Source organism: Bos taurus, chromosome 23 (assembly GCF_002263795.3).
Source record: "Bos taurus isolate L1 Dominette 01449 registration number 42190680 breed Hereford chromosome 23, ARS-UCD2.0, whole genome shotgun sequence".
Classification (NCBI taxonomy): Eukaryota; Metazoa; Chordata; class Mammalia; order Artiodactyla; family Bovidae; genus Bos; species Bos taurus.
Window position 1 is genome coordinate 2,223,197 of NC_037350.1, and position 14,889 is coordinate 2,238,085.

Sequence of the window (14,889 nt, forward strand, 5' to 3'; positions counted from 1 at the left end):
TATGTGGGTTTATTTTTGGGCTCTTTATTCTGTTCCAGTGATTTATGTGTCTGTTTTTGTGCCAGTATCAATCTGTTTTGATTATGATAGCTTTGCAGTATAGTCTGAAATCAAGGTGCATGATTTCTCCACCTCTTTTCTTCTTCCCAAGGTTGCTTTGGCAATTTGGGGTCTTTTGGGGTTTTGAATAAATTTTAGGATTATTCATTCTAGTTATGTGGAAAATGTCATGGGTATAATGATAGGGATTGCATTAAATCTGTAGATTGCTTTGAGTAGTTTGGACAATTTAACATTAATTCTCCCAATCTATGAACATAGTATATCTTTCCATTTATTTATTTCTTCTTCTATCTCCTTTATCAGTGTTTTATAGTTTACAGAGGGCAGATCTTTTACCTCTTTGGTTAAGTTTATCCTAGATACTTTATTCTTTTTGATGAGATTTTAAATGGAATTTTTTCTTGCTTTGTCTTTCTGATAGTTCACTATTAGTTTATAGAAAAGCAACAGACTTCCTTTATTATTTCACATATTAATTTTGTGTCCTGAAATGTTACTGAATACCTTTATTAGTTCTAAAGTTTTTTGGCAAAGACTTTAGGGTTTTCAATACATAGTATCCTGTCGTCTACAAACAGTGAAGGTTTTACTTCCTTCCCAATTTGGATGATGTGTTTCTTTTTCTTGTCTGATTGCTCTTATAACAGAGATTCTGAAGATCTTACTCTCCACTTCTGCCCTATGAGGGCACAGTGAAGAGACAGTCATCTATAAACCAGGAAATGGGTCTTGATCAGACACTAAATCTGCCAGTGCCTTAATCTTTGACTTCTCAGCCCCCAGGACTGAAAAATAAACTTCCTTTGTTTATATGCCAGCCAGTCTATGGCATTGTGTTAACATGTAGCACAATATTCCATTGTGTATATGTACCAAAACTTTTTTTCCCATTCATCTGTTGATGGACATGTAGGTTGAGATCTACATTCTTAACAAATTGTAAGTTCACAGTAGAGTACCATGATCTATGGGCACCATTTTCTACATCAGACCTCTGGAATGTTGTAACAATGAAGCATTGTATCATTGGATAACAAATCCCCTCCCCCCACCCAATTCCCCTACCTCTGCCAATCACTCTTGAATTCTCTGTTTATCTAAATTTGATTGCTTTAGATACCTTATATAAATGGAATCAAGCAACTCCTAAGGACGAGCCAGACTCCTCAAGTTGAGTCTCTAATCAAAGCTGTGATTTCGGAAACTCCTCTGCTCCACATCCAACCAGAGTGGATTGGATGAATTCATCAAATAGGCAGCATTCATCTGCTTTGTTTTAATTGCAGGCAACTTTCCTCCAATTCTATGAAACATCAGAACCAAGATCACAAGAGCAATAAAATTTTCAATGCACATTGTAAAATAACTTTTTTCTGAGGCTTTGTCATTGTAGTGGTTTTTCCAACAAAAACCACAGTAGAAAAGATATATAAATTTAAATAATCTAAAATCTTAGCCAAAAGTTGAATGATTACAAGCTTCTGGTTTGCCTGAAAGAGCCATTCAACAGCCATTAAGCTGTTGAAGAGTGTAGCAGAGGCTGCTGGGGTCCATAATATCCATTTCTTCTCTTCTGAGCACCCAGGTAAAATTCATTTCAGTTCTTTTCCAATTAGGCTGAGACTATGGGACTAATTTGTCAACAGAATGAGTTGGAGAAACACATGCTACTCTTTGTCTAAATCATAAACATATATCCTGCAAGACTACTCAAGCAGTCAGCAAGCTATAACCCAGCAGCTAAACCCGCCCATAATATATTTTTGTAAATAAAGCTTTATTGAAACAAAGCTACAGTTAAAGCTGCTTTTCAGTTACAATTGCAACAAAACCACACAGATCACAAAACCAAAAATAGTAACTATCTAACACTTTAGAAAAAGTTTGCCAACCCTGCTCTCGTCTCTCTCTCTTCCCATTATTCTATGAAACTTAGAGGCCATATTTGAACACGTTGTTCTTGTTGTTCAGTCACCCAGTCATGTCTGACTCTTTGAGACCCCAGTGACTGCAACATTCCAGGTCTCCCTTTCCTCACCCTTTCCCAGAGTTTACCCAGGTTCATGTTCATTGCATCTGTGAGGTCATCCAGCCATCTCATCCTCTGACACCCTCTTCTCCTTCTGCCCTCAATCTTTCCCAGCATAAGGGACTTTTCCAACGAGTCATCTGTTTGTATCAGATGACCAAAATACTGTTGCTTCAGCTTCAGCATCAGTTCTTCCAATGAATATTCAGGGTTGATTTCCCTTAAGATTGACTGATTCAATCTTGTTGTCCAAGGGACTTTCAGGAGTCTTCTACAGCACCACAGTTCAAAGGCATCAGTTCTTTCTTGTTCTGCCTTCTTTATGGTCTAGCTCTCACAATCATAACTACCACTGGGGAGACCATACATAGCCTTGACTATACAGACCTTTGTTGGCAGAGTAATATCTCTGCTCTTCAACACACTGTCTAGTGTGTTGCTTTCCTTTGCTTTCCTGCTAGGAAGCAATCATCTTCTGAAGGCTGCAGCACCTTCCTCAATGATCTTGGAGCCCAAGAAGATGAAATTTGTCATGCAGCAACTGGGCTGGATGCCTTGATCTTATTTTTTTTTTTAATATTTACTCTTGAGCAAGCTCTTTCACTCTCCTCCTTCACCCTCATTAAGAAGCTCTTTAATTCCTCTGTTCCTGCATATCTGAAAACTGCAGAACAATTATACCAAAGAAATTCTCATACTGTTAAGAAAGTTCTAGCACCCACAACAGATTCCCTACCAGGGGATCTGGCAAAGGGACTGAGTTTGGAGGCCAGTTGTATTTGATTACAGAACTTCCAGAGGACTGGGAAAACAGATGCTTGGAAGGTACAAACAAAGCTTTGTGTGCACCAGGACCCAGGGGAAAGGTACAGTGTCCCCACAAGAGACTGAACCAGATTTGCCCGTGAGTGTCCAGGAGTCTCAAGCAGAGGTGCGGGTCCAGTGGACTGCTGCAGGGTCAGGGCACTGAACACAACAGTGCATGCACAAGTCATTTTGAAGGAGGTTGTCATTATCTTCATTATACCTACCATAGTTTGGCCTCAGGTGAAACAACAGGGAGGGAGCACAGCCCTGGCCATCAACAGAAAATTGGATTAAATATTTACTGAGCATGGCCCCACCCATCAGGATAAGACCCAGTTTACTCCACATTCAGTCCCTCCCATCAAGAAGTTTCCATAAGCCTCTTATCCTTATCCATCAGAGGGCAGACAGAATGAAAACCACAATCACAGAAAACTAATCAAACCTATCACATGGACCACAGCCTTGTCTAACTCAGTGAAACTAAGAGGCATGCCCTATAGAGCCACCCAAGATAGACAGGTCATGGTGGAGAGTTCTGACAAAACATGGTCCACTGGAGAAGGGAATGGAAAACCACTTCAGTATTCTTGCCTTGAAAAACCTATGAATGGCATGAAAAGGCAAAACAATATGACACTGAAAGATGAACTCCCCAGGTCTGTAGGTGCCCAATATGCTACTGGAGATCAGTGGAGAAATAACTCCAGAAAGAATGAAGAGACAGAGCCAAAGCAAAAACAACAACCAGTTGTGGATGTGACTACTGATGGAAGTAAAGTCCAATGCTGTAAGGAGCAATAATGCATAGGAACTTGGGATGTTAGGTCCATGCAGCAAGGTAAATTGGAAGTGGTAAAATAGGAGATGGCAAGAGTGAATATAGACATTTTAAGAATCAGTGAACTAAAATGGACTGGAAGGGGCGAATTTAATTCAGATGACCATTATATCTACTACTGTGGGCAAGAATCCCTTAGAAGAAATGGAGTAGCGCTCATAGTCAACAAAAAAGTCCAAAATACAGTACTTGGGTACAACCTCAAAAATGACAGAATGATTTGTGTTCATTTCCAAGGCAAACCATTCAGTATCACAGTAATCTAAGTCTATGCCCCAATCCCAAATGCCAAAAAAGTTGAAGTTGAACAGTTCTAGGAAGACCTACAAGACCTTCCAGAACTAACACCAAAAAAGACATCCTTTTTATAAAAGGGAACTGGAATGCAAAAGTAGGAAGTCAAGAGATACCTGGAGTAACAGACAAGTTTGGCCTTGGAATAAAAAATGAAGAAGGGCAAAGGTTAACACAGTTTTGCCAACAGAACGGACTGGTCACAGCAAATACACTTTTCCAACAACACAAGAGACAACTCTATGCATGGAAATCATCAGATGGTCAATACTGAAATCAGATTGATTACATTCTTTGCAGCCAAAGATGGAGAAGCTCTACACAGTCAGGAAAAACAACATTGGGAGCTGACTGTGGCTCATATCATGAACTTCTTATTGGAAAATTCAGACTTAAATTGAAGAGAGTAGGGAAAATCACTAGACCACTCAGGTATGACCTAAATGAATCCCTTATGACTATACGGTGGGTGTGACAAATAGATTCAAGGGATAAGATTTGATAGACAGAGTGCCTGAAGAACTGTGGATGGAGGTTCATGACATTGTATATGATTAAGCATCATTCTCAGTGATCAAGATCATCCCCAAGACAAAGAAATGAAAAAAGGCAAAATAGCTGTCTGAGGAGGCCTTAAAAATAGTTGAGAAAAGCATAGAAGCTAAAGGCAAAGAAGAAAAGGAAAGATACACTCATCTGAATACAGAGTTACAAAGAATAGCAAGGGGAGACAAGAAAGCCTTTTTAAGTGAGCAATGAAAAAGAAATAGAGGAAAATAATAGAACTGAAAAGACTAGAGATCTCTTCAACAAAACTAGAGATATCAAGGGAACATTTCATGCAAAGATGGGCACAATAATGGACAGAAACTGTATGGACCTAACAGAAGCAGAAGATATTAAGAAGAGGTGGCAAGAATACACAGAATAACTATTCAAAAAATATCTTCATGACCCAGATAACCACGATGGGGTGATCACTTACCCAGAGCCAGACATCCTGGAGTGTGAAGTCAAGTGAGCCTTAGGAAGCATCACTACAAACAAAGCTAGTGGAAGTGATGGAATTCCAGCTGATCTATTTCAAATCTTAAAAGATGCTGCTGCTAAATTATTGCACTCAATATGACAGCAAATTTGGAAATCTCAGCAGTGGCCACAGGACTGGAAAAGGTCAGTTTTCATTCCAATCCCAAAGAAAGTCAATGGCGAAGAATGTTCAAACTGCACAATTGCACTCATCTCACACGCTAGCAGAATAATGCTCAAAATTCCCCAAGCAAAGCTTCAACAGTATGTGAATTGAGAACTTCCAGATATTCAAGCTGGATTTAGAAAAGGCAGAGGAACCAGAGATCAAATTGCCAACATCCGCTGGATCATGGAAAAAGCAAGAGAGTTCCAGAAAAACATCTACTTCTGCATTACTGACCACATCAAAGTCTTTGAATGTGTGGATCACAACAAACTGGAAAATTCTTAAAGAGGTGGGAATGCTAGACCACCTTACCTGCCTCCTGGGAAATCTGTATGCAGGTCAAGAAGCAACAATTAGAATGAGACATGGAACAAAGAACTGGCCAAAATTGGGAAAGGAATACGGCAAAACTGTATATTGTCACCCTATTTATTTAACTTATATGCACAGTACATCATGCAAAAAATGCCAGGCTGGATGAAGCACAAGCTGGAATCAAGATTGCCAGGAGAAATATCAATAACCTCAGATACGCAGATGACACCACCCTTATGGCAGAAAGCAAAGAGGAACTAAAGAGCCTCTTGATGAAAGTGAAAGAGGAGAGTGGAAAAGCTGGCTTGAAACTCAGCATTCAAAAAACTAAGATCATGGCATCCAGTCCCATCACTTCATGGCAAATAGATGAGGAAATAATGGAAACAGTGACAGACTTTACTTTCTCGGGCTCCAAAATCACCGAAGATGGTGGCTGCAGCTATGAAATTAAAAGACGCTTGCTCCTTGGAAGAAAAACTATGACCAACCTAGACAGCATATTAAAAAGCAGAGACATTACTTTGCCAACAAAGGTCCATATAGTCAAAGGTATGGTTTTCCCAGTAGCCATGTATGGATGTGAGAGTCGGACCATAAAGAATGCTGAGTGCTGAAGAATTGATTCCTTTGAACTGTGGTGTTGGAGAAGACTCTTGAGAATCCTTTGGACTGCAAGGAGATCAATCCAGTTAATTGTAAAGACGATCAGTCCTGAATATTCATTGGAAGGACTGATGCTGAAACTGAAGCTCCAATACTTTGGCCACTGATGTGAAGAACTGACTCACTGGAAAAGACCTTGATGAGAGGGGGATGACAGAGGATGAAATAGTTGGATGGCATCTCGACTCAATGGACATGAGTTTTCGAGCAAGCTCCATGATTTGATAATATACAGGGAGGCCTGGAGTGTTGCAGTCCATGGGGTCACAAAGATTTGGACAAGACTGAGTAACTGAACTGAGCTGATCTGCATATTTGGGGTGGTTGATATTTCTCCGACCTATCTTGATTCCAGCTTGTGACTCATCCAGTTGGACATTTCTCATGATGTGGTCAGTGTATAGGTTAAACAGGGTGACAGCAGACAGTCCTGCCGTACTCCTTTCTTGATCTTGAATCAATCATTTGTTCCATACAGGGTTCTAAATGTTGCTTCTTGATCTGCATACAGGTTTACTGAACATGCTGCCCCACAAAGTGAAAGAAGTCTGAATTCTCAAATTATACCATGTAACAAAGCTCTTTCTCCTCCAGTAGATTTCATGTGATTGAAAAATGGGATTTAACTGTACAATGTGACAGGGATTTTAGGACTGCCTGTTACAACACTGAGAATTGCTTTCCTTGGAAGACCCAAAATCCATCGATAATATTCTCTGTGTTTTTGGTTAGTCATTCTTAGTCTTAGCTGGGCTCCAAACTGGAAATATGTCACTTTATAATGGAATCACTCTAAAAATATTTTCCTTACCAATGCCTGTGACAGTATGCAAAATCTCATAATCTAAATTGCACAGGATTCAAATCACCAGGCAACTCTAGAAAAGATACAATAATCTCTGTGTTCACTGTCCCTGTAAATCTCAAAAATTCTGCTGTTTTAGGACAGGACAAAGAAGGAAAATGACTCTCAGTCAGGACTGTGGACATGCACAGCTCCCAACAGGACCACTTTCCAGCACATTTACCAGAACAGTTGCCCTGAAGGCCATGTGGGAAAGCTGTGGATAGCTGCAACCCTTCACTTCCCACAGGAGACTCGGATGTGACAGATGAGGACAGGGCCTGTGCAGCTGCTGCAAATGGAATTTCCTCATCAGAACAGCACTTATTCTCCTCCAATGAGGCAGGAATTTCCAAGATGTGATGTATACTTTAAATCGGCAATTTGGACCCTAAGGGTAGTGGAGAGAGCATGTTAATAAGGACTCAGAGATTTCTCAACTCTAGAACATGAAGAATAGCCATAAAATGACTCTAAGACCTTCCCTACCTCATTTATGTGCAGCAGCTGTAGCCAGGAAAAGCACAACATGGCTTTCAGTGGAGCTAAGTAACTCTTCTGGCAGGGGGCATCAGTAAGAGGTTAGTCTTGAGAATGGCTTCTCAATAGGACCAGCATGTCCTGATGATGGGAATAAACTTCCTTCTGTCATCTGGTGCCAGGAAAGTTAGAGGGAGAAAAAAGCAGTCAGGAGGATGAGCACATTTCAGATTTTCAGTTTTCCTTATTGGGTAGTTTAGGGGAAAAACAGGAAAGATGGCAAAACAAATCTGAAAGTGTGCAATCCAAAAAGAAGAATGAGATTCCAGATGTTCCACAGCCTATACTACTGAAGACTCTTAAATTATTTACAAACTCTCCCGGTTTCCAGCAGGCCTGGTATATGTTAGGAACATGTCGTTATCTTTGAATTGCACTATAAATGCTAATCTAAGCATATTGTTTTTTAGCCAGAATTGTATTTGTAAAAAGACGTATGAACATTTATTCTGTGCACAAATGCCCTTATCAGAAATCTCTTTAAAATGTATTTCTTTGTACAAACATGTATAGAGAAAAGTAATAATATTTTACCCAGGCAAGTTTTTGTGATGATGATTATCAGAAGAAACCACCTATCTTTTAATCTTTAAAAAAGTGTATTGAGGTATATAATTGACATATAGAATTATATTAATTTTAGGTGTTTGATACTATTTATATATATATGTATAGTGAAATGATTACAATAAATCTAGCTAACCATTATTTTTTAATCTTACTAGGAGACTGGTAATAAAATTATGACAATGCAAAAGATGGACAAATAAACAAGCACTTTACCTCAAAGTTTACTTCCAATTATCACCCTCCCTCCATGAAACCATAAATCACCACCACCACCACTCCCTGCCACCATCTGGAGAGAGAAGAAGCAGTTTTCTGTAAGCCCTTCCTGTCCTGCCTACTCCCCAGACGGTTACCGTAAATGCTGCCCCTAACATTGAGAGCAGCAAAGTGGACCTGCCTGACACCCCCCAAGCCCCTGACATTGAAGTTGTTCCCTCATTATAGCTCTTGAGAACTAATGCAATTCACATGCCCATTTATCCTCACTTTATTCAGAACAATTCCCACACACAGCTGTTCAGGAGTATTTGATTTTACTGACAGGCTGGAGAAATTAAAGAGGATTACACCTAGGAGAAAACTGAATCTGTCTAGTAAGCATGGCTTTTCTGAGAGTTCAAAGGAAAAGCATCCAGAGAAATGAATCTTCCCAGGACTCCTTGCTCAGACACATCCCCTTAAGACCTACTCCTTACTGTACTGAGAGATGCACTTTTCTACCTCCTTCTTTCCCTGCCCTCCCACCCCGTCAAGTGGCTGGAGACCCAGCTTAAGGTAAATCCCACTGTATGCTCACAGGTACTATTTTCAAACCAGATTCATTTCTTTCTCCCAATCTGGGCATTTCCCCAAATCTGATTAATGTGCCCTAGAATAAAGTCCTGGGGGCCTTAGCCATGCAGTCATTGGTGATATTTGGCATTCTGCCTCTGAAGAGCATACTTGAGGAATGAGGCCAAACCTTGATACTCCAAAGTCTTCCAAGACAGAGTAGACACTTCAAGGCTGGTGCCCTTCAAATTTTCTCCACCAGCTGACTTTTCTAACCATTGAAACACTTGTTCACTTACATGTACAATCACCAACATACAGAGACCTCTTCACAAGAAAAGCATTAATTTTCTGAGAAAGTGCATGCTAAACACTGAGTCATTTTTTCTTTTCAAAAAGTTTTTATTCAGATTTACAACCTTGGGTTAGTTTCAGGTGCATAGCAAAGTGATCCAGATATATATATATTCTTTTTTTTATTACTTCCCTTAGAGTTTATTACAAAATATTGAGTAGAATTCCTTGTTCTATACAGTAGGCCCTTATTGCTTATCTATTTTATATATAATAATGTGCTTATGTTCATCTCAGTCTCCTAATTTATCCTTTCCCTGCCTATCCCCTTGGGTAATGATAAATTTGCTTTCTGTCTGTGAGTCTATTTCTGTTTTGTATCATTTTTTATACCCCACATATAAGTGATTTTGTATGATATTACTTTTTCCCTCTGGATGTCAATATATCTGCTCAGACCTGCTAAGCATATGAAGTAGCCATGACTCAGCTTTCTGTCTTTTAATACCTGCTCCTTACATAGCACATTGAGTGGCACTGAGTTAATTTCCAAGTTTGGAGGCAGTAAGCGAGCTGGGCCTCATTCACTTTCCAATTAAAAGACCCATGAAGACTGGAAAAGACTCAAAGTTGTAACAGAATTTAAATAAATAATATTAAAGAGTTTCTCAGTTTGGAAAAAAATTATTTCTAAATACAAAGCAAATTAATGGATTTAAGAAATGATTAGTACCTGGGTTATGTCTAAAGCATTTCCATTTATAGAGATAAGATGTGAGGAAATGCTTTCAGAGACCCCTAATTTAAACATTTGAAACTTTAGTTATATCCCAGACAATCAAGAGTTGCTCCCCATCAGCCCCATTCCACAAATATGATCTTTACCCAAAGTTCGTATCAGTGACTTTGTATATCCTTTCAGGAGACCACAGCTCCTAGGCATATAATACAGGTGACACCAAGATTTCAGCTCTGGTGGTTGTGAACCTTGACTCATTGCATCAGTTGACAATCATGATGAAGGCAATACAGTTTGGTAATGAAGATTCTAAACACTAGCGTTAGATAGATGTGAATTCTTATCCTGACTCTTCAACTTACTTGCTGTGTGACCTTGGGAAAATAATTTAAACTTCATGCGTCTCTCTTTTTTTATTCTCTAAATGAGAATATTACCTCATATGATTATTTTGAAGATGAAGTAAGTTAATTCAAGAACTTGTCACAGTGTCTGACACATGTTAAGCATTTAGTAAACAGTTTTCAAGAGCAGATGGAATAATGAAACAGTTTAGGCTACAAGGTTGGGAGCCTGAGTTTCCATTCCAGTAAGTGTGATTAGGTTCAGCAGGTCTAATTTCTGGCCAGTAGGACATAAGCAGAAATGAGCATCATTTGATCATGTACTTAAGGGGAGGTTCTCCTCTTTCCCTTTTCCTTTCTATTGGATGACATACAGACAAGGCAGTGAGACATTTTGGACCCTACAGATTAAGACTACACACACTAGAGATAGTGACCCAACAAGCCCTCCTACTCCAACCTAGACTAATTACCTCTGGGCTTCAGCCACACTTATTATAAGACTGTCTGCCTTTCTCTCCTTAGTTGGTTCCTTTTGTTCTCAGATGTCAAGTCCTTTTTTTTATTTCATTCCCTCGCTTTGCTTCCTTAATGAAGACTACATGGAAGGTAAACTTCTGTCTCTGTGTACCTGAAAATGTATCTTATCTTCATGTTGAGTGATAGTTGGACTAGGTATAGAAATCTAGGTTGAAATGCGTTGCCTGACAGATTTTTAACATAGTACTCCTCTGCTTTCCAGAATCTAGTATTTCCCATAAGAAGTCTGATAATAGTCACTTCATTTAGCAGTTAATAAGTCTCTACCATTTGAAGACTCATGTCATTCTTTAGCTGTGAGAAACTATTATTCTTATTATAACTTTCTCTGTTGAATCTGTTCTCTCTTTCTGGAAGGCCCATTATCATATGTTGAAATTTCTAAAATTATTCTCTATGTCTTTAAACTTTAGTTCAAGTTTTCCCTTTGTTGTCTTATTTTGTTTGTGTGAGTGCCAAGTTGCTTGAGTCATGTCCAACTCCGTGTGATGCCATGGACTGTAGCCTGCCAGACTCCTCTGTCCATGGGATTCTCCAGGCAGAATACTAGAGTGGGTTGCCATTTCCTCTTCTAGAGGATCTTCCTGACCCACGAATTTAACCTGTGTCTCTTACGCCTCCTGTAGCAGGAAGGTTCTTTACCACTAGCGCTACCTGGGAAGCCATTCTCTTATTTTATATTATGACATTTCCCAAAATTTTTCTTTCAATTCTACTATCAAAATTTTATATTGATAAGCTTAACTATATTTACCAAGAATACTTTATTGTCTATAAGCTTTCTTTTTTAATCACATACTGGTCTTGATTATGCATGCAATGTTTTCTTAAATTATCAAACTGCAAAACTCTTTAAGCAGTTTATCTTATTTCCTGAAATCACTGTGGAATGAAGAATAATTATTATTACTTTACATTTATGAAAAAGAAGCTTAGCAAAATTTCTTACAATCATAAAAACAGTAAATCTAAGTGATAGAATTACAATTCCAATTTAAGTAGTCTGACTTTAAAATTAACAATCTTAATGACCACATTATAGTACCTCATCTTCTTCATACAGATTATAGTAGATTGAATAATCTACTTTAATGCCTTACATGGCAAAAGGGACATTGTAGATGTGATTAAATTAAGGGTATTGAGATGAGGGAGATTATTCTGAATTATCCATGTAGGCCTAATGTAATCACAATCCTTAAAAGATGGAAGAGGGAAACAGAAAAGTCTGTGAAGAAGCAGAGGTCAAAGTGATGCAAGTGTTTGTCTATTAAGATTAAAAGAAGGGTTCATATGCCAAGAAACACAGGTAGTCTCCAGAAACTGGAAAGGATAATAACATGTATTCTCCTCTAGAGACCCCAGAAAGAATGCAGTCCTGTCTAACTAGTTTGAACTCCTAACCTCGAAAATGATAAAACAATAAATCTGTGTTGCCTTAAGATACTAACTTTGTGGTAATTTGTTACAGCAGCAGAGGAAACTAATTCATAGATGTTGCACATTTTGATTAGATTTATTCCTGCATGTTCTAAGTTTTTCAGTTATTTTAAAGGATATAGTTTCATCATTTACATCTCTAAATGGATATGTATCCATATAGTATAGTTACTTTTATATGTTGACTGAATGACAATCACTTTCCTTAAATACTTTTAGAAGCCTTAATAATTTTTGGTTGAGTAGAAAATCAAACATAATGTGTCCTTTCTAACTCTCATTTTTTTGTTTCTTTGTGTCTTGGAGCTATTTATCGATTTTTTTATTCCATTCATTGGCTAACATCACCTGTACAATATTAATAGTGATAATTTCTGATTCTAATAGCAGTTCTCATGATATTTCAAATTTAAGTATATTTGATGTGCTTGACTTCATGATACATTATTAAAGCTATTCATGTTTATCCTCATAAAAACAATAAATAAAATAAATAAATAAAACATCTCTGTCATTTCCCTTGTGGTATACTCACTTGCTTAGCTTTCTTTTATATATATATATATATATACACATATATATACACACACACACACACACACAAGACTTAAAGAATTAAAAAGGCTTCCATCTTTTTCATATACAGTTGACCCTTGAGCAAGGCAGGAATTAGGGGTAGCAACCCACCATGCCTCTTGAGAAACCTATATGCAGGTCAGGAAGCAACAGTTAGAACTGGACATGGAACAACAGACTGCTTCCAAATAGGAAAAGGAGTACATCAAGGCTGTATATTGTCACCCTGCTTATTTAACTTATATGCAGAGTACATCATGAGAAACGTTGGGCTGGAAGAAGCACAAGCTGGAATCAAGATTGCCAGGAGAAATCTCAATAACTTCAGTTATGCAGAAGACACCATCCTTATGGCAGAAAGTGAAGAGGAACTAAAAAGCCTCTTGATGAAGGTGAAAGAGGAGAGTGAAAAAGTTGGCTTAAAGCTCAACATTCAGAAAACGAAGATCATGGCATATGGTCCCATCACTTCATGGCAAATACATGGTGAAACAGTGGAAACAGTGTCAGACTTTATTTTTCTGGGCTCCAAAATCACTGCAGATGGTGACTGCAGCCATGAAATTAAAAGACACACTTACTCCTTGGAAGGAAAGTTATGACCAACCTAGATAGCATATTCAAAAGCAGAGACATTACTTTGCCAACAGAGGTCCGTCTAGTCAAGGCTATGGTTTTTCCAGTAGTCGTGTATGGATGTGAGAGTTGGACTGTGAAGAAAGCTAAGCACCGAAGAATTGATGCTTTTGATCTGTGGTGTTGGAGAAGACTCTTGAGAGTCCCTTGGACTGCAAGGAGATCCAACCAGTCCATCCTAAAGGAGATCAGTCCTGGGTGTTCATTGGAAGGACTGATGCTAAAGCTGAAACTCCAATACTTTGGCCACCTCATGCAAAGATTTGACTCATTGGAAAAGACTCTGATGCTGGGAGGGATTGGGGACAGGGGGAGAAGGGGACGACAGAAGATGAGATGGCTGGATGGCATCACCAACTCGATGGACGTGAGTTTGAGTGAACTCCAGGAGTTGGTGATGGACAGGGAGGCCTGGTGTGCTGTGATTCATGGGGTCGCAAAGAGTTGGACACGACTGAGCCTGCTGTGGAGTTGAAAATCTATGTATGACTTTTGATTTGCCAAAACCTTAGCTACTAATATCCTGCAGTTGGCTGGAAGCCTTATCAATAACATAAACTGTCAGTTAACACATATTTTTATGTTGTATGTATTATAAATGGTATTCTTATAATAAAGTAAGCTAGAGAAAATAAATGTTATTTAAAAATTCATAAGAAAGAGAAAATATGTTTATAGTACTGTACTTATTGATGCCATAACTTTATGTTGTCTGCTTACAAGATAAATTGCCTGTCAGTACCTTCTTCAATATTGCCTTATATGATACAAAACACTGTAGGTGTTACATGTATTACTACACAAGGCATCAAAAATGAAAAGATATCATGAAAAAGAAATTGATATTTTTATACAGGTATAACCATTCATGCATTAATAATAAAGAAGGTGCAATATGATCGCTTTAATGTTGCCTAATGTAATTGATGGACTTCCCTGGTGGCTCAGACTGTAAAAAAATCTGCCTGCAACACAAGAGACCCAGTTTTGATCCCTGGGCCAAGAAGATTCCCTAGAGAAGGGCATGGCTACCCACTCCAGTACTCTTGCTTGGAAAATTCCATGGACAGAGAAGCCTGGTGGGCTACAGTCCATGGGGTCACAAACGGTTGGACACAACTGAGTGGCTAACAACAACAGTGTAATTGATACAACTGCTTCACAGTAGCCTAACCTACACACTAATAAATTAAGTGTTATAAAAATTTTATGGCATAGAGTATCACCTATGGCATAGAGTCATATTCATAACACAGTATAGAAAACTTTGTTATTTTTTAAAAACAACTTACCTGTGTTGATAGGCTGATACTAAGTTTCTACAATTCAAGAGAGAAAGAGGCATACAGTACTTGTAATTCTTTGAAAGCAAAGTTATAAAA